The sequence below is a fragment of the Poromitra crassiceps genome (assembly GCF_964638095.1).
Source record: "Poromitra crassiceps genome assembly, chromosome: 6".
NCBI classification, from domain to species: domain Eukaryota; kingdom Metazoa; phylum Chordata; class Actinopteri; order Beryciformes; family Melamphaidae; genus Poromitra; species Poromitra crassiceps.
This window is the reverse complement of record NC_139627.1, coordinates 39,319,574-39,338,206: the sequence shown is the minus strand read 5'-3', so window position 1 is coordinate 39,338,206 and position 18,633 is coordinate 39,319,574. Positions and strand designations below refer to the sequence as shown.

The 18,633-nt window shown below is 40.8% G+C and overlaps 1 protein-coding gene across 1 annotated transcript in view; it reads left to right on the top strand.

The window, feature by feature from the left end:
- Window positions 1-18,633, top strand: part of myo16 (myosin XVI) — a gene marked incomplete at both ends in the record, with an annotated part of 165,579 nt that overhangs the window by 32,481 nt on the left and 114,465 nt on the right. The gene's annotated exons all lie outside the window — the stretch shown is intronic.

The window sequence follows — 18,633 nt, the reverse complement described above, 5'->3', positions numbered from 1 at the left end:
TCGGTGATTGATATTTTGTCTGTTCTTTCCTTACTATATGTACTGTTGTGTTCTTTTATTTTATCACCAAATAAATTCATTCATTCATTCATTCATTCATTCAATAAATTCATTCATTCATAGCGTTACTGCTGCGAGGAGCCGATGGCTGTACCCGGGCGGCATTTAACGTTAGTTACAAAAGCACGTCGACAGTGTTTTCTCACTGCTAGTACAGTAGGGGGGTTGACAGATAGCCTACTAGCTGCTCCTCGCTGCTCGTTAAAAATGTCCAAATAGGCGTTATTCTGATAAACTGGTCACATATTTGGAATGTTACGTTCTCATCCGAAAAAATATTTCAACTTTATAACTTTTTTTTTTTGCTTGAAAACAGCTTTTTGACAAGTCTAAAAATGATAAAGGTAGGGTTAGGAGTAATCTACTTCCGGGTCTAAAACGGAAGAACGATTACAAAATGACGTAATGCAGAAGCGTCCTTATATGGGCAAATAATAAGGTGAATACATGGCGCCCGCGTAGTGCAGAGGTACAGTAGGTTACCTGCCGGCCAACACCGCAGGGTTGCAGGTTCGAGCCCCTGTGTTACCTCCGGCTTGGTCGAGCATCCATACAGGCACAATTGGCTGTGTCTGCGGGTGGGAAGCCGGATTAGGGCTATGTGTCCTGGTTGTTGCACTAGTGAAACCCCTCGCTGTCAGGTGAAAAGAAGCTGCTGGCGACTGCACATGTATCGGAGGAAGCATGTGCTAGTCTGCAACTCTCCCCAGATGGACAGATGGGGTGGAGCAACGACCGGGACAGTGGCAGGGGGAATTGGTCATGTACAATTGGGGAGAAAAAGGTGGGGAAATCATAAGAAAATGTATAAAAAAAAGACTAGTGCACAGTGTTTTGGAATGGGTTCTCATGCAGGCGCCATGTTTGGATGCAGCTTTGAACCAGGGACTGTATTTGAGTCATCCAAAATGTTCACTCAGTGGACTGTCTTCCACTCACGGGGCTTTTGGGTTACCAGGGGTCTGGTGCACAGTATTCGTCCACATTACGTTCCGTCACAAACCAGCTGAATCACTGAAAATAAGAAGATCCAGACATTCATTCAATGATTAGCATGACATCAAAGGGAGAGCCTGTTCTGTAGAGAGCGCTCCCGGCTCTTGTCAGGTCCGTGTGCGGAGCGCCGAGTGAGTCCTGTGGTTGTGCTGATTAGGTCCAGAGCGCAAGCAGGGCCAGCTGCAGGGGAGGGCATGCACATCCAATCCAGTCAGTCGCTGGGCTGTGGGCCGGGCCTGCTGTGGTTCTGTTGATTAGACCCAGGGAGGGCTGACTGGAGTCTGGAGCTTGGGAGTCCTCTCTGTGACGCTTCCGCTGATTGGGTCCTGAGTGATTGCTAGTTGCCTGTCTGTGGGGCGGGAGGAGATGTTCCCGAGAGGAATGCAGATATGTTTGAGAAGCTGCCAGGAAAAGAGTGTGTGTGTGTGTGTGTGTGTGTGTGTGTGTGTGTGTGTGTGTGTGTGTGTGTGTGTATTTTCCAGATTGTGTGTTCATGTGAGTGTATGTGAATTTGTGTGTGCCATTTAATTTCCCCGCAACAGAGATACGTGCTTGCTGCCTAGTGAGTACAGCAAGGTGTGATATACACTGTATATTATACAGTAGATATGCCAAACACAATTAATTTCATACAGAGTGTTCTGCATGCATGCTAGGCAATATATTTGCAGGCAAAGGGAGAGTGATATAGAGACAGTGAAAGAGAGAGAGAGATGGAGAGAGAGTGATGGAGAGAGACATATATATATACTGTATATATAATACTGCTCCATGGGAGGCAGTAACTAAATGTCTCCCATTCACCGCCAACACAGACCCAGTTTCTAGCTAATGAGGTCACATTTACACACACACACACACACACACACGCACACGCACACGCACACACACACACCCAGGCCCTGTTGGGAGGAGGGTAGGAAGGAGTGAAGGAAGAGGAGAAGGAGATGAGTGTGATTCAACAGTGAAGGAAGAGGAGAAGGAGATGAGTGTGATTCAACAGTGAAGGAAGAGGAGAAGGAGATGAGTGTGATTCAACAGTGTGAAGGAAGAGGAGAAGGAGATGAGTGTGATTCAACAGTGAAGGAAGAGGAGAAGGAGATGAGTGTGATTCAACAGTGAAGGAAGAGGAGAAGGAGATGAGTGTAATTCAACAGTGTGAAGGAAGAGGAGAAGGAGATGAGTGTGATTCAACAGTGTGAAGCAAGAGGAGCAGGAGATGAGTGTGATTCAACAGTGTGAAGCAAGAGGAGCAGGAGATGAGTGTGATCAGGCGCGGACTGCATAATCGGGCAAGTCGGGCAAATGCCCGGTGGCCTGGCCTGGCCTGCAAAAAATAAATAAATATATATATATATATTTTTTGGTGCCCGCAGTCAGGCCACTCACTGAACAGCAGGCCAGGCGCCGCCTACTGGTTTACTAGTGGTTTTATTACTTTATTCAGGGTTAAAGTGGGTGCATCTCATTGTAAAATTGGACTCGGCCCAAATTGGGCTTCAAACGGCCCAAATCTGGCTTCAAACGACCCAAATTGGGCTTCAAACGGCCCAAATCTGGCTTCAAACGGCCAAAATCTGGCTTCAAATGGCCCAAATTGGGCTTCAAACGGCCCAAATTTTTCGCCGCCGCCCTTCGGACGCCGGCACGTGCATCGGCCCGTATCGTCCTGGCCTGCTTGGTATCTAATGCCCGGCCTGAATTATTTTCCCAGTCCGCCCCTGAGTGTGATGCAACAGTGAAGGAAGAGGAGAAGGAGATGAGTGTGATTCAACAGTGTGAAGGAAGAGAAGAAGGAGATGAGTGTGATTCAACAGTGAAGGAAGAGGAGAAGGAGATGAGTGTGATTCAACAGTGAAGGAAGAGGAGAAGGAGATGAGTGTGATTCAACAGTGTGAAGGAAGAGGAGAAGGAGATGAGTGTGATTCAACAGTGTGAAGGAAGAGGAGAAGGAGATGAGTGTGATTCAACAGTGTGAAGGAAGAGGAGAAGGAGATGAGTGTGATTCAACAGTGTGAAGGAAGAGGAGAAGGAGATGAGTGTGATTCAACAGTGTGAAGGAAGAGGAGAAGGAGATGAGTGTGATTCAACAGTGTGAAGGAAGAGGAGAAGGAGATGAGTGTGATTCAACAGTGTGAAGGAAGAGGAGAAGGAGATGAGTGTGATTCAACAGTGTGAAGGAAGAGGAGAAGGAGATGAGTGTGATTCAACAGTGAAGGAAGAGGAGAAGGAGATGAGTGTGATTCAACAGTGTGAAGGAAGAGGAGAAGGAGATGAGTGTGATTCAACAGTGTGAAGGAAGAGAAGAAGGAGATGAGTGTGATTCAACAGTGAAGGAAGAGGAGAAGGAGATGAGTGTGATTCAACAGTGTGAAGGAAGAGGAGAAGGAGATGAGTGTGATTCAACAGTGAAGGAAGAGGAGAAGGAGATGAGTGTGATTCAACAGTGAAGGAAGAGGAGAAGGAGATGAGTGTGATTCAACAGTGTGAAGGAAGAGGAGAAGGAGATGAGTGTGATTCAACAGTGAAGGAAGAGGAGAAGGAGATGAGTGTGATTCAACAGTGTGAAACAAGAGGAGAAGGAGATGAGTGTGATTCAACAGTGTGAAGGAAGAGAAGAAGGAGATGAGTGTGATTCAACAGTGTGAAGGAAGAGAAGAAGGAGATGAGTGTAATTCAACAGTGAAGGAAGAGGAGAAGGAGATGAGTGTGATTCAACAGTGTGAAGGAAGAGGAGAAGGAGATGAGTGTGATTCAACAGTGTGAAGGAAGAGGAGAAGGAGATGAGTGTGATTCAACAGTGTGAAGGAAGAGGAGCAGGAGATGAGTGTGATTCAACAGTGTGAAGGAAGAGGAGAAGGAGATGAGTGTGATTCAACAGTGTGAAGGAAGAGGAGCAGGAGATGAGTCTGATTCAACAGTGTGAAGGAAGAGGAGAAGGAGATGAGTGTGATTCAACAGTGTGAAGGAAGAGGAGAAGGAGATGAGTGTGATTCAACAGTGAAGGAAGAGGAGAAGGAGATGAGTGTGATTCAACAGTGAAGGAAGAGGAGAAGGAGATGAGTGTGATTCAACAGTGAAGGAAGAGGAGCAGGAGATGAGTCTGATTCAACAGTGTGAAGGAAGAGGAGAAGGAGATGAGTGTGATTCAACAGTGAAGGAAGAGGAGCAGGAGATGAGTCTGATTCAACAGTGTGAAGGAAGAGGAGAAGGAGATGAGTGTGATTCAACAGTGAAGGAAGAGGAGAAGGAGATGAGTGTGATTCAACAGTGTGAAGGAAGAGGAGCAGGAGATGAGTGTGATTCAACAGTGAAGGAAGAGGAGCAGGAGATGAGTGTGATTCAACAGTGTGAAGGAAGAGGAGAAGGAGATGAGTGTGATTCAACAGTGTGAAGGAAGAGGAGAAGGAGATGAGTGTGATTCAACAGTGTGAAGGAAGAGGAGCAGGAGATGAGTGTGATTCAACAGTGTGAAGGAAGAGGAGAAGGAGATGAGTGTGATTCAACAGTGTGAAGGAAGAGGAGAAGGAGATGAGTGTGATTCAACAGTGTGAAGGAAGAGGAGAAGGAGATGAGTGTGATTCAACAGTGTGAAGGAAGAGGAGAAGGAGATGAGTGTGATTCAACAGTGTGAAGGAAGAGGAGCAGGAGATGAGTGTGATTCAACAGTGTGAAAAGTTCAAACCTTTTTCGAGCTTCCTCCAACAGCATGAAAAAAACATGCTCCCTCTAGTTAAATGCAAATGAGGAGGATGGCTCCAGTGTCCTTTGATAGTAAGTGCTTATCTATTAGAGTGCATAATACTTTTACCCCTGTGTGCGTGTGAGCGTGTGAGCGTGTGCGTGCATGTGTGTGTGTGTGCGTGCGTGCATGTGTGTGAGTGTGTGCGTATGTACAGTATGTGTGTCTGTGTGTGCTTGTGCTTCTGAGAGTGTGACTAGCTAAGTAAGCCAAGTTAAGTGTTAAAGGGATATGCCACTTTTTCGGGAGTTTAGCTCATTTGCCATATTCCCCCCACATAACCAAGGTACACCAGGCCTTTACCCTCACTGTCCAAGCAGTCTGCAGTGAGCTACAGTTGTGAAGTTAGTATCGCCTTAGAATGGAGGCCAATGGTACACCCGTTCAAAATAACCAAAAACACACATCTAATGTAATAGCGCCAAAATACATGTTGTGCTTCGGGTACTCACCGCGCAATTAAATTTTAATCCAAATGCGGAGAAATGTTATTTTTTTTTACGTAAATAAATAACCAGAATTACTTTGTAAACATGCCAAGGCATACGCGACACAGCGGAAGTGCTCTTTACAGGCAAACAAGGAAGTAACTCGGTGTGGGGATTTACTCCGAAAATGATGTTTTACATAACTATGGATTAATATTTCATCTCGTGGTGAGTACCCAAAACACAACATGTATTTTGGCACTATTAGATATTTGGTTATTTTTGAACGGGTGTAAATTGGCATCCATTATATGGCGATACTTACTAACCTCATGACTGTAGGTCACTGTATGCTGCTCGGACAGTGACGGTAAAGGCCTGGTGTACCTTGCTTATGTGGGGGGGATGTGGCAAATGAGCTAAATTCCCGAAAAAGTGGCATATCCCTTTAAGAGAACATGTTTTCCAAAGTGGAGCCTGTTGTCTGCGTGTAGTGATTTTTGTCTTTCTTTCTTAAGGGCCAGTTATACATACATGAGCTGCATTCTCAGCAGGGAGGATGGCTTTCTGAAAGGGGAGCTCCAGGCACTGCCTGCTTGCCAGGGGTAAAAATAGCTTCAGTGAAGCCATGTTTCCGATAGAGACGCAATATCCTTTTTCTTCTGTTCTATTCATTCATTTTGACAGCCATCTCCTCTACCACAGTCTGAGCCTGCCAAGGCTTATCATGGCTGTAAGGGGGAGGTTTCCCCCACAATGTGCTACATTTGAATGAGAAGTGGAGCAGGGGGTCTCGCCAGATGAGCTTGACTGGCAGTCTTATCTTTGATTGGCACAGGATGGAATATTGCTGTTCATATGCACAAATCTATTGTTTCCTCGTCCTCTACATCTCCTTGATTTCCTGTCCCCAGTCCCTCCTTATACGGAGAAGTGTTTTTTGTTTTGCTGACAGAGATGTTACCAAGCTTGTCTTGTGGGGAAAGTAGGGGGTTGATGTAGGCTGGATGCATTGTTGCTCTGTGTCCGGGCCAGCAGCAATGCTAATTCTCTTATCTCCTGCCTGCAAACAGTTGGAGAGGGAGTCAGCCATCTGTAAACACTCCCATACCCACTCCTAAACCCACTCCTAAAGCTATTCCTAAAGCTATTCCTAAAGCTATTCCTCGCTCCAGCTGAGACCCATTTAGCAGATTTGATTATCAATAGAATAGCAAAATGGAACCGTTTCTGGATTCAGCCTTTTCATATTGGTTTCAACATAGCCTACTCTAGGATGACCAAAGCCAAAAACAATATTAGATAGTTATAATTATGCCTGGCTAATACATGCATAAAGCTGCCTCATCAGATGTTCTCGATAGCCATAATCTCCATGTGGGAAGCTGGCTTTCTATTCAAAGCCACAGCCCGCTAAACAGTTATCACATCTGATTTCTTCTAAGCAGGCCAATTATGTCTTCTTATTGGCCTTTCTTTTGAAAGCCAGGCAAAGATGTGGTAAGTGATTAGAATTAATTGCAGATTTGCCCTGATTCTCTTCCAGTGTGTTTCCCACAGAGAGCTTCCATTTCTTCTTTCTTTCCCCCCCTGACAATCTATTGAATGTGACTACTATAAGGATGCAGAGAAGCTCTCTCCAGATCGGCAGAGGGGGTGGAGCAACGACCAGGACATCGGGGGGGGGGGGGGGGGGGGGGATTGGGGAGAAAAACTTGAGCCAAGAAAAGAATAAAATAAAATAATGCAAAGAAGATTATTCCTGTATGTACCCACCACCAAGTGCACTGCAACTTGTTATCTCTGCCTTTGTATGATGCTATGTGCTACTGCATAGCATGTTTTGTCGCTGTATAACATGTTTTTATAAGACCAGGGACCATGATGGAAATAAGTGTTTACACTTTTTCATGTATATCCCTTGGATGTTGTTGTTCTTTATCCAGAATAAAATCAATCAATCAATCAATCAATCAATCAATCAATCAATCAATCAACTGAACTCTGTTTTACAAACATTGGATGGAGCCCTAATTTTGTATAGGCTATTTGCTCAGTCATATTTATTTATTCATTCATTCATCCATTCATTCATTCATTCATTCATTCATTCATTTATTTGTTTTTATTTATTTGTTTAAAAACAGAAAGAGGCAAAACAGTTCCCCATGAGAGATTGACCCTCAATCTCTGAACTCTCACTGTGGAAGATGTAGGTTTGTGATGACGTGATTGCTGGGGGACGAGCTCTGCTCCAAAAACATTCTTTCCCGTCTTCCAGTTGAAAACCCAGTGGGGATACAGTTGTGGATTAACCCACTTTCAGCGCTTGTAAATGATTAACATGAAAGTTCCCAACTCCGAGCACTTTGAAGTCAAGTGATGAACGGCCAGCCCGGGGCTGCACTCCGCTCCACTTCACTCTGCACACTATTCAATCCATGTTTGCTCTACAGTAGCTGCTGCTACTGCAGCCCCCACTCCTTCCTACAAGACAATGGCTCAACAGGCAAGTGTTGCACATTCCTATAGGGTAGTAGTCTGCTCCTACATGTCTGGAAATATATGGAAAATTAATTTGACAGTTTTCAGCTCATGCAAAGTTTGGGAACTGAATAATGGAGCTGTTAGCCCCAGGCTGAAAAAGCCTATCCTGGAATCCTGGAACATTCCAAAGTGGGCTAACCCTAACTTTAGCCCAGGGCTAGCTGGGTTAGCCCGGGGCTATCTTAGCCCTATTCTTAACCCAGGGTTAAGATAGCCCCCGGCTAACAGAATGCAGTGTGAAAAGCCCTTTATATTCCCCAGCCACAATCAGCTTGTGTCAAATCCTGACCATCAATATGTTTGAACGTATATTCATTGGAAAAATTTGTATATTGGTTGGGGAATGGCCAGTATATGTATTGTAGTATTTGTTCTCATTCTATTTAGCGGCAAACAGCAAGGGAGACAAAGTAGGTGACAGAGTAAGTTAACAGAGAACGCTTTGGGATGATTTGCCTTAGGCACACATGTGGCTCCAGACTAAGGTGACCAGATTTCTCAAATGAAAATCGGGGACATTTTCTGGTCCGCTAGGAGGGCCCAGGGGGGGCTGTCCCCTGCTTTTAGAAAATTGTGTACATTTTACAGTAAAATGCATAAATCTGGTGCACTTTGAGAGTAAAAGTAAGAGGCTAGATCTATGAAGAACTTTGTGATTTTGAAACAATTGAAAAAGAAGCAATTTACAATGGTTACTAGTTATCTGGCACAATTTACCACAAATTAGACAGCCTAGGTAATTCATGGGAAATAGGCTACTGGTGTATTGTGTAGAGTGGCAGGAAGAGAGGGACAAGTTCTCTCTTTGACCTCACCAACTGGTGGATAATTTATTTACACAAAACAAAAACATTACAGTAGTGATTTATTACCTCAGTAAACACTTTCCTTGAGTTTAGGGTGTCGCTCACCAGTTTCAAGTATTCAATGGCCACATGACCATATTAACTGCAAATTTAATATTAAATGCTGACAAAATAATTTAAAAAATCATGTTAATACTAAAAGGCAATTTTAATGATTAAAATTGTAATCTAGAGATAAATATGACCTATTGTGTTTAATTTAAACCAGGGGTTATCAAAGTTTTGATGGCTGAAGGCCAATTTAGGGAACAGTAGGCTAATGACTAGATAACAATGATCCATCGCCAATCATGTTAAAAATTGTCATTTTTTTCAATGGAGTTTGGTGTACATAAAAACGTTACTGACTTCTCTGCAAAAACGTTTTGAGTTAGTTACTGCACTTACTTACCAGATAGTTTTACTGTACTTTTAACTATTCAAAACAACTGGGATGGATAACCCGCTGAATGGGGTCCGGTAAACAAGGACGGTAGCAAAAGCAGCAAGCAGACTCCGCCTCTCGTTCGCCACCTCTGGGGCTTCAGTTGCGTGCGGCTGGGTCCTGGGAAAACCACGGCACGGGCAGAGGGAGGACATCTACTCTGTGATCTACTCTGTCACACACAGGCAGCACTTTGCACAACGTGCACAATGACAGGCTTTTGTGGTGCCGCAAATGCTCTGTTATCGAGTTTCTTGCCAGTATTATTATTTGACTTTGTGGCCAAAATCGGGGACATTTTCGGGGACAGCTCCAGCCGGGGACAGAGCACCGAAATCGGGGACTGTCCCCGAAAATCGGGGACGTCTGGTCACCCTACTCCAGACGCTTGGGACTTAAATAATGACGATCTCTGAATACAAGAGCAGAGATTCTTGAAATGGAAAACATGTGGGCTTCATCTATCTAGCTTTGGGAAGAAGTCCACAGTGCTGTGACAGCTCTCCCCTCCAGAGTACTCCGGCCCAGCGCTGACTGCCTTAGGGAGAACCTTCCTCACACGTCTCCTGGTCGTCGTCGTCGTCGTCATTGATTCCTCAGCAGCCACTGTGCCCAACAACACCCATTATGAACCGGCGTTAACAGATTGCTGTCGCCAGGACGACCCGAGACGGATTCATCATATTGTGGTGGGGAGTGTGTCGGGGTCAAAGGTCGGCTTGTTAACCCCTGGCAGCGTGCGTGGCTGCTGGCTGGACGTCAAGTCGTTTATCTGTCAGCGTTCATCTCAGGTGCACTCAGACACATGATTAATGTCTCCGGATTGATGGGCCACGCTAACACATCACGCTTTCTGTGGCATCATGTCTCTCTGTCTTAACAGCAGTCATGCAGTACATCATATACTGTATGTGCAAGTGATTTAAATGTAAGGTGGCTATTACTTCACTCGGGGGGGGGGGCAAGTGTAGCATTTTCTATCTTTACTAACTTTTGTACTTTTTTCTTTTTTTTACTGTACCTCGATCTGGTTTGTTTCAACCCTGACAATTGAATTCCCTCTGGGGTAAATAACATATCTCTCTATTTCCCTACAGCAACTGTCAGGCTCATTTTATTATGTAGAATTTTAATTTGGGACTTTCTTTATATGTCACATTTTTATTAGCACTAATAACCTGTGCGTGACTCTTCTTTTCAAGCCTTTTGCCACTGTTTTGACATGTGACGGTGAAGGCTGGTCAGCGGTGATGCAGAGCAGGATGTATCTGTCTGTCAGCTGATAACGTCATCCAGCCAGTCTCCTATTGACTTTTACTGGACCTTGTCTTTAACACACACCCCTTACTACTATCCACCACTACGCAGTATACACATTACACACATGGGTACGCTCAAACACACCCACACAATATTAACAGAAACACACTGAGAGTGGCTATCAGATTTATGGGTACGTTTATTACAGTCTGGGGGCCAAGCTCAGGTCTATGGTACAGGACTATTACAGGCAATGTACACCAGATGCGTTAGGGCTGCGTTGTGGATCCGACAAAACTGACTGATCGACCCATACGGAAGAGGCATATATACACATATATGGACATACATCCGACACAAGGTCCACATATATGTCACATACATGTACATGTATGCACTTTGCATACAAACCCACCTGAGATATATGTATATATATGTGAGGATCATATATGTGATCCAAATATAAATTGACATATATGATCATATAGGCAATTAACATATATGAGTACTCCCATACATGTGATCATATATGCTCATGTAAGTAATGGACATATAGGATTATTCTAGCATATGTTTAGATATATGTACATATAAGCAATTAACATATAAGAATATTTCTACATATTTCCGCATATATGCAAATACAAGCAACACACATATATGTTATTCTCTTGCATATCAATATATGTGTGCATATGAGCATTAAACATATATGATTATTATTACGTATGTCAACATATATGCTCATATAATCAATTAACATATGCGGATGTTCGCATACATGTAATCATATATGTTTGTGTAAGCATTGAACATATAGGGTTAAACTTACATATGTCTACACATATGTGCATATCAGCAATTAATATAAGAATTTACTTACATATGTAAGCATGTATGCTCATATAAGCAATTAACATATATGAGTATTCTCATACATGTGATCATATATGTTAATGCAAGTAATGGACATACAGGGTTATTCTTGCATATGTTTAGATATATGTACATATAAGCAATTAACATATAAGAATATTTCTACATATTTCCGCATATATGCAAATGCAAGCAACACACATATATGTTATTCTCTTGCATATCAAAATATGTGTGCATATGAGCATTAAACATATATGATTATTATTACGTATGTCAACATATATGCTCATATAATCAATTCACATATGCGGATGTTCGCATACATGTAATCATATGTTTGTGTAAGCATTGAACATATAGGGTTACGGCGGGTTCACACACACGCCTAGAGCGACGCTTAAAGCAACGCCTAAGCAACGCCTAAAATTTAGGCGTCCTTGTTAACAGACGAGAGCGTTCACACATACCGCTGCCACGCTGTGCTGAAGCCACGCTCGCGCTGTGCCTACGCTGCGCTGCATTTATCGTTTAGGCGTCTGTTCTATTTTTCAGCTCTAGGCGCGCTGAACTGTCAAGCTGGCTGTTGTTTCTGGTGGACTTGGGCCATATTTTCTACCGAGTTTGCCCAAAAGGGAGGGTGGAGCATAGTGGGAGAGGAGAGCTGTCCTTCATGTGTTCCTCTATTAACGTCTTTTCTGTCAGATGTATATATACCCCCCTGTCTCAATGCAAGTTTCACTCATGGTGTTGATGACTCATAGTCACATGATTACCCGAGGGAAAATAACAATTACAGCGGGCCAGGAAATAGACAGACATCCTCACTTGCACATTACAATAAAAAAGAGGACTCACCCATGCTATAAATCAGATCTGAAAAGTGTAAAAAAACCGCTGCTCATGTGTTCAGCGTAGCGCAGAGCGTGGCGTCCTGTGTGAACGAAAATAGGCGGCAGGCGTGCATGAAGCAATGCCTATATGCGTAGGCGTCGATTAAAGCGTATGCGCAAGGCGTCGCGCAAAGCGTGTGTGTGAATCGGCCGTTAAACTTACATATGCCTACATATATGTGCATATCAGCAATTACCATATAAGAATTTACTTACATATGTAAGCATGTATGCTCATATAAGCAATTAACATATATGAGTACTCCCATACATGTGATCATATATGCTCATGTAAGTAATGGACATATAGGGTTATTCTTGCATATGTTTAGATATATGTACATATAAGCAATTAACATATAATAATATTTCTACATATTTCCGCATATATGCAAATACAAGCAACACACATATCTGTTATTCTCTTGCATATCAAAATATGTGTGCATATAAGCATTACACATATATGATTATTATTACGTATGTCAACATATATGCTCATATAATCAATTAACATATGCGGATGTTCGCATACATGTAATCATATATGTTTGTGTAAGCATTGAACATATAGGGTTAAACTTACATATGTCTACACATATGTGCATATCAGCAATTAACATATAAGAATGTACTTACATATGTAAGCATGTATGCTCATAAGCAATTAACATATATGAGTATTCTCATACATGTGATCATATATGTGCATGCAAGTAATGGGCATACAGGGTTATTCTTGCATATGTTTAGATATATGTACATATAAGCAATTAACATATACGAATATTTCTACATATTTCCGCATATATGCAAATACAAGCAACACACATATATGTTATTCTCTTGCATATCAACATATGTGTGCATATAAGCATTAAAGATATATGATTATTTTTACGTATGTCAACATATATGCTCATATAATCAATTAACATATGCGGATGTTCGCATACATGTAATCATATATGTTTGTGTAAGCATTGAACATATAGGGTTAAACTTACATATGTCTACACATATGTGCATATCAGCAATTAACATATAAGAATTTACTTACATATGTAAGCATGTATGCTCATATAAGCAATTAACATATATGAGTATTGTCATACATGTGATCATATATGTTCATGCAAGTAATGGACATACAGGGTTATTCTATTATGTTTAGATATATGTACATATAAGCAATTAACATATTAAGAATGTTTCTACATATTTCTGCGTATATGCAAATACAAGCAACACACATATATGTTATTCTCTTGCATATCAAAATATGTGTGCATTTAAGCATTAAACATATATGATTATTATTATGTATGTCAACATATATGCTCATATAATCAATTAACATATGCTGATGTTCGCATACATGTAATCATATATGTTTGTGTAAGCATTGAACATATAGGGTTAAACTTACATATGTCTACACATATGTGCATATCAGCAATTAACATATAAGAATTTACTTACATATGTAAGCATGTATGCTCATATAAGCAATTAACATATATGAGTATTCTCATACATGTGATCATATATGTGCATGCAAGTAATGGACATACAGGGTTATTATTGCATATGTTTAGATATATGTACATATAAGCAATTAACATATAAGAATATTTCTACATATTTCCACATATATGCAAATGCAAGCAACACACATATATGTTATTCTCTTGCATATCAAAATATGTGTGCATATAAGCATTAAACATATATGATTATTATTACGTATGTCAACATATATGCTCATATAATCAATTAACATATGCGGGTGTTCGCATACATGTAATCATATATGTTTGTGTAAGCATTGAACATATAGGGTTAAACTTACATATGCCTACATATATGTGCATATCAGCAATTACAATATAAGAATTTACTTACATATGTAAGCATGTATGCTCATATAAGCAATTAACATATATGAGTATTGTCATACTTGTGATCATATATGTTCATGCAAGTAATGGAGATACAAGGTTATTCTATTATGTTTAGATATATGTACATATAAGCAATTAACATATAAGAATGTTTCTAGATATTTCTGCGTATATGCAAATACAAGCAACACACATATATGTTATTCTCTTGCATATCAAAATATGTGTGCATTTAAGCATTAAACATATATGATTATTATTACGTATGTCAACATATATGCTCATATAATCAATTAACATATGCGGATGTTCGCATACATGTAATCATATATGTTTGTGTAAGCATTGAACATATAGGGTTAAACTTACATATGTCTACATATATGTGCATATCAGCAATTAACATATAAGAATTTACTTACATATGCAAGCATGTTTGCTCATATAAGCAATTAACATATGAGTATTCTCATACATGTGATCATATATGTTCATACAAGTAATGGACATACAGGGTTATTCTCGCATATGTTTAGATATATGTACATATAAGCAATTAACATATAAGAATATTTCTACATATTTCCGCATATATGCAAATACAAGCAACACACATATATGTTATTCTCTTCCATATCAAAATATGTGTTCGTATAAGCATTAAACATATATGATTACTATTATGTATGTCAACATATATGCTCATATAATCAGTTAACATATGCGGATATTCTCATACATGTAATCATATATGTTTGTGTACGCATTGAACATATAGGGTTAAACTTACATATGTCTACATATATGTGTATATCAGCAATTAACATAGAAGACTTTACTTACATATGTCTACATATATGTGTATATCAGCAATTAACATGACTTTACTGACATATGTCAGCAGGTATGCTTATATAAGCAATTAACATATATGAGTATTCTCATACATGTGATCATCTATGTTCATGTAAGTAATCCAGGGTGCAGCAGAGAGACTGGTTGGAGGGGGCGTGAACATTTCTCCAGAATTTGCATGGAAGTCCCATGATGCATTTGGGGCAGAGATTAGGGATCTAATATGGTTAATAACTCCACAGGATTTAATTTATGAAGCTTTTAAATTATATATTTGGAATCAGCTTTACGATGAGCTTCTAAATCATATATAATATATAATGTTTACACTAAAACCATAATATAGACTGTGGGGCATTTTAATGACTCCACTGTCAAAAAACCCTTATTTTTCAATCTCATGCACACTGGACAAACCTTGAAAATATCCAGTAGTGCTGGAAGTCTTGCACAAAACTAACCATTTTCATGGTGGGTTTCACTTCTGAGATGTTGTTCAATCAAAAATAATTTGGAAAATTACATCTCTTTTAATGAAGAGATATGTGTTTTGATTCCATACATGTTCATATATTGTGATATATATGCACATATATCCTGGATATATAGGTGGATATATGTCGAATAGAGATAAATACATACAGTTATACACAGGTAATAGTCATATATGTTCATATAAAATAAAACATATATGTATGTATAGTTATTATTCATATATAGTTTTATATGTATTAACCATATATGCCCGTATAGTGTCAATGCATACAAATGTACATATAATTAATTGCCATATGTGTCCATATACAATCTATACATGTATGCACATATATAATTATATAGGACAAACATATATGGACCATATATGAAACGTTCCAATTCCATACATGTTCATATATTGTGATATATATGCACATATATGCACATCTATCCTGGATATATAGGTGGATATATGTCGAATACAGATAAATACATACAGTTATACACAGGTAATAGTATTATATGTTCATATAAAATAAAACATATGCATGTATAGTTATTATTCATATATAGTTATATATGTATTAACCATATATGCCCGTATACTGTCAATGCATACAAATGTACATATAATGAATTGCCATATGTGTCCATATACAATCTATACATGTATGCACATATATAATTATAAAGGACAAACATATATGGACCATATATGAAACGTTCCAATTCCATACATGTTCATATATTGTGATATATATGCACATATATGCACGCATATCCTGGATATATAGGTGGATATATGTCGAATACAGGTAAATACATACAGTTATACACAGGTAATAGTCATATATGTTCATATAAAATAAAACATATATGTATGTATAGTTATTATTCATATATAGTTTTATATGTATTAAGCATATATGTCCGTATAGTGTCAATGCATACAAATGTACATATAATTAATTACCATATGTGCCCATATACAATCTATACATGTATGCACATATATAATTATATAGGACTAACATATATGGACCATATATGAAACGTTCCAATTCCATACATGTTCATATATTGTGATACATATGTACATATATGCACATATATCCTGGATATATATGTGGATATATGTCGAATACTTATATGAACATATACTACATGTATGTTTACTACATATATGTGTATATATGCCTCTTCCGTATGGGGACTCTCGCCCATGTTAATTGATGGGCGAAAAATGACACACCTTTTCTATTTTTGTCAGATCCCGCATCCGTCTGACAGATTACATGTGGGTCTGTTCGCGTAGCCGTACCGGAGCCGTACCGCATCTGTTCCGGAGGCGGTGTACATTGGCCCTTACATTTGGCATTTTAATTTGACGGTGGGGGATAGAAAGAGGCACTATCTCTGTCTGCCGGTGAGACACCATCATCCCTTTATGTATCTCTTGGTCTTCAAGCTCTCCTCCTCGTGGTGATAAGGGTTTTGTTTTCTCATGAATAGTCATGAAGCAGCAGCCGATAGTGTTAATTATTACTTTATTAACCCCAATTAACCCTGAAAAGTGAAAAGAGAGTGACAACAGCTCCCAATAGAGCAGGCAGATGGGTGCACACTAAACCCCACAGTACAAAGCTGCAAACCTCACCCAGACCGCTTCTCTGATCAATGGAAATGACAGCATTGTTCTGTCTTTATCACACTTTAATTGCTTGCCAATGAAGGATGGAGGTTTCCTCTAATATCTGCTGGGGGGGGGGGCACACACCAGTCACCATCAACGGCACAGTGGTGGAGAGGGTGGACAGCTTCAGGTACTTGCGAGTTAACATCCACCAAGACCTGACGTGGGCCAACCACACCACCACTGTTGTCAAAAAAGCTTAGCACACACCAGTCACCATCAACGGCACAGTGGTGGAGAGGGTGGACAGCTTCAGGTACTTGCGAGTTAACATCCACCAAGACCTGACGTGGGCCAACCACACCACCACTGTTGTCAAAAAAGCTTAACAGCTGGGCGTCCAGGTAGTGTAGCGGTAGATTCCCTACCTACGAACACGAGGGTCGCAGGTTCGCGCCCCTGTGTTACTTCCGGCTTGGTCGCTGCACTAGCGCCTCCTCTGGTCGGTCGGGGCGCCTGGTCGGGGTGGAAGGGAACTGGTGGGAATAGCGTGATCCTCCCACGTGCTATATCCTGCCGGTGCACCACCTCCTGTCAGGTGAAAAGAAGCGGCTGGCAACTGTGCATGTGTCAGAGGAAGCATGGTGCTAGTCTCGGCTCTCCCCAGATCAGCAGAGGGTGGAGCAGTGACCAGGGCAGTAGGGGGAAGAATTGGGGAGAAAATCAGGAAAAAGAAGCCCAACAGTGCCTGCATGGCCTCAAGCGCCTAAAGAAATCTGGCCTGAGGCCCCAAATCCTCAGGGACTTCTATCGAGGCACCATAGAGAGCCTGGATGAGGCGCTCAGCCCAGCTTATCACCGGATGTGAGCTGCCCAGTCTGCAAGAACTATACGCCCAGCGGTGTCTCTGGAGGTCCCTGAGGATCATCAAGGACCCAACTCACCCACATAACAGCCTCCTCGTGCCCTCAGGAAGGAGATACAGAAACCCGCACCAGCCGGCTGAGGAATACCTTCTTTCCACAGGCCATAAGACTCCTCAACAATACGAGGGGTCAGCCAAGCAGCATTTTTGGAAACAAACCGTGTCACTGGGTGGCAACGGCAATGGAACCCTGTGGAGCCCAAGTGGCGCGAGGCTTGAGTGTCTGACTCTAGCCGGCCAACTCGGTTTACAATATAAACACTGCAACAGTTCACACAACTTTAACACGACATGCATATATTATACATCAAACTTGAGCTACTTCTGCTCTCACTCAGAATGTCAAAATATAAGCGATGTCATGTATAGTTTTTGAGATATTAACGTTTGTTTGACACAACTCATACTAATTGGGCCGCGGGGTTCCACATTTCTGGGTGGCAAGTGACGTCACGCTGATTCGTCCTATTAACTCACACACGATATACACACACACACACAACCTCATACAAGTTTGGAGTGCAATATGACTGATTATTGACTAAGTGCAATACCTGATGCATAAGAATATCTTGCACCTTTCATTTCATTGTAGCACCTTGCACTGCAATTGCTAGTGTTCTTCCTTGTTTTATTATTTTCAAATGTATATTCTTATTGCTCTCATGTGTTTCTGTTTCTTCATTATGACTTTATTATTTCTTTATTATCACGTGTTGCTTTTTTACGCAACCGAAGTGACAACAA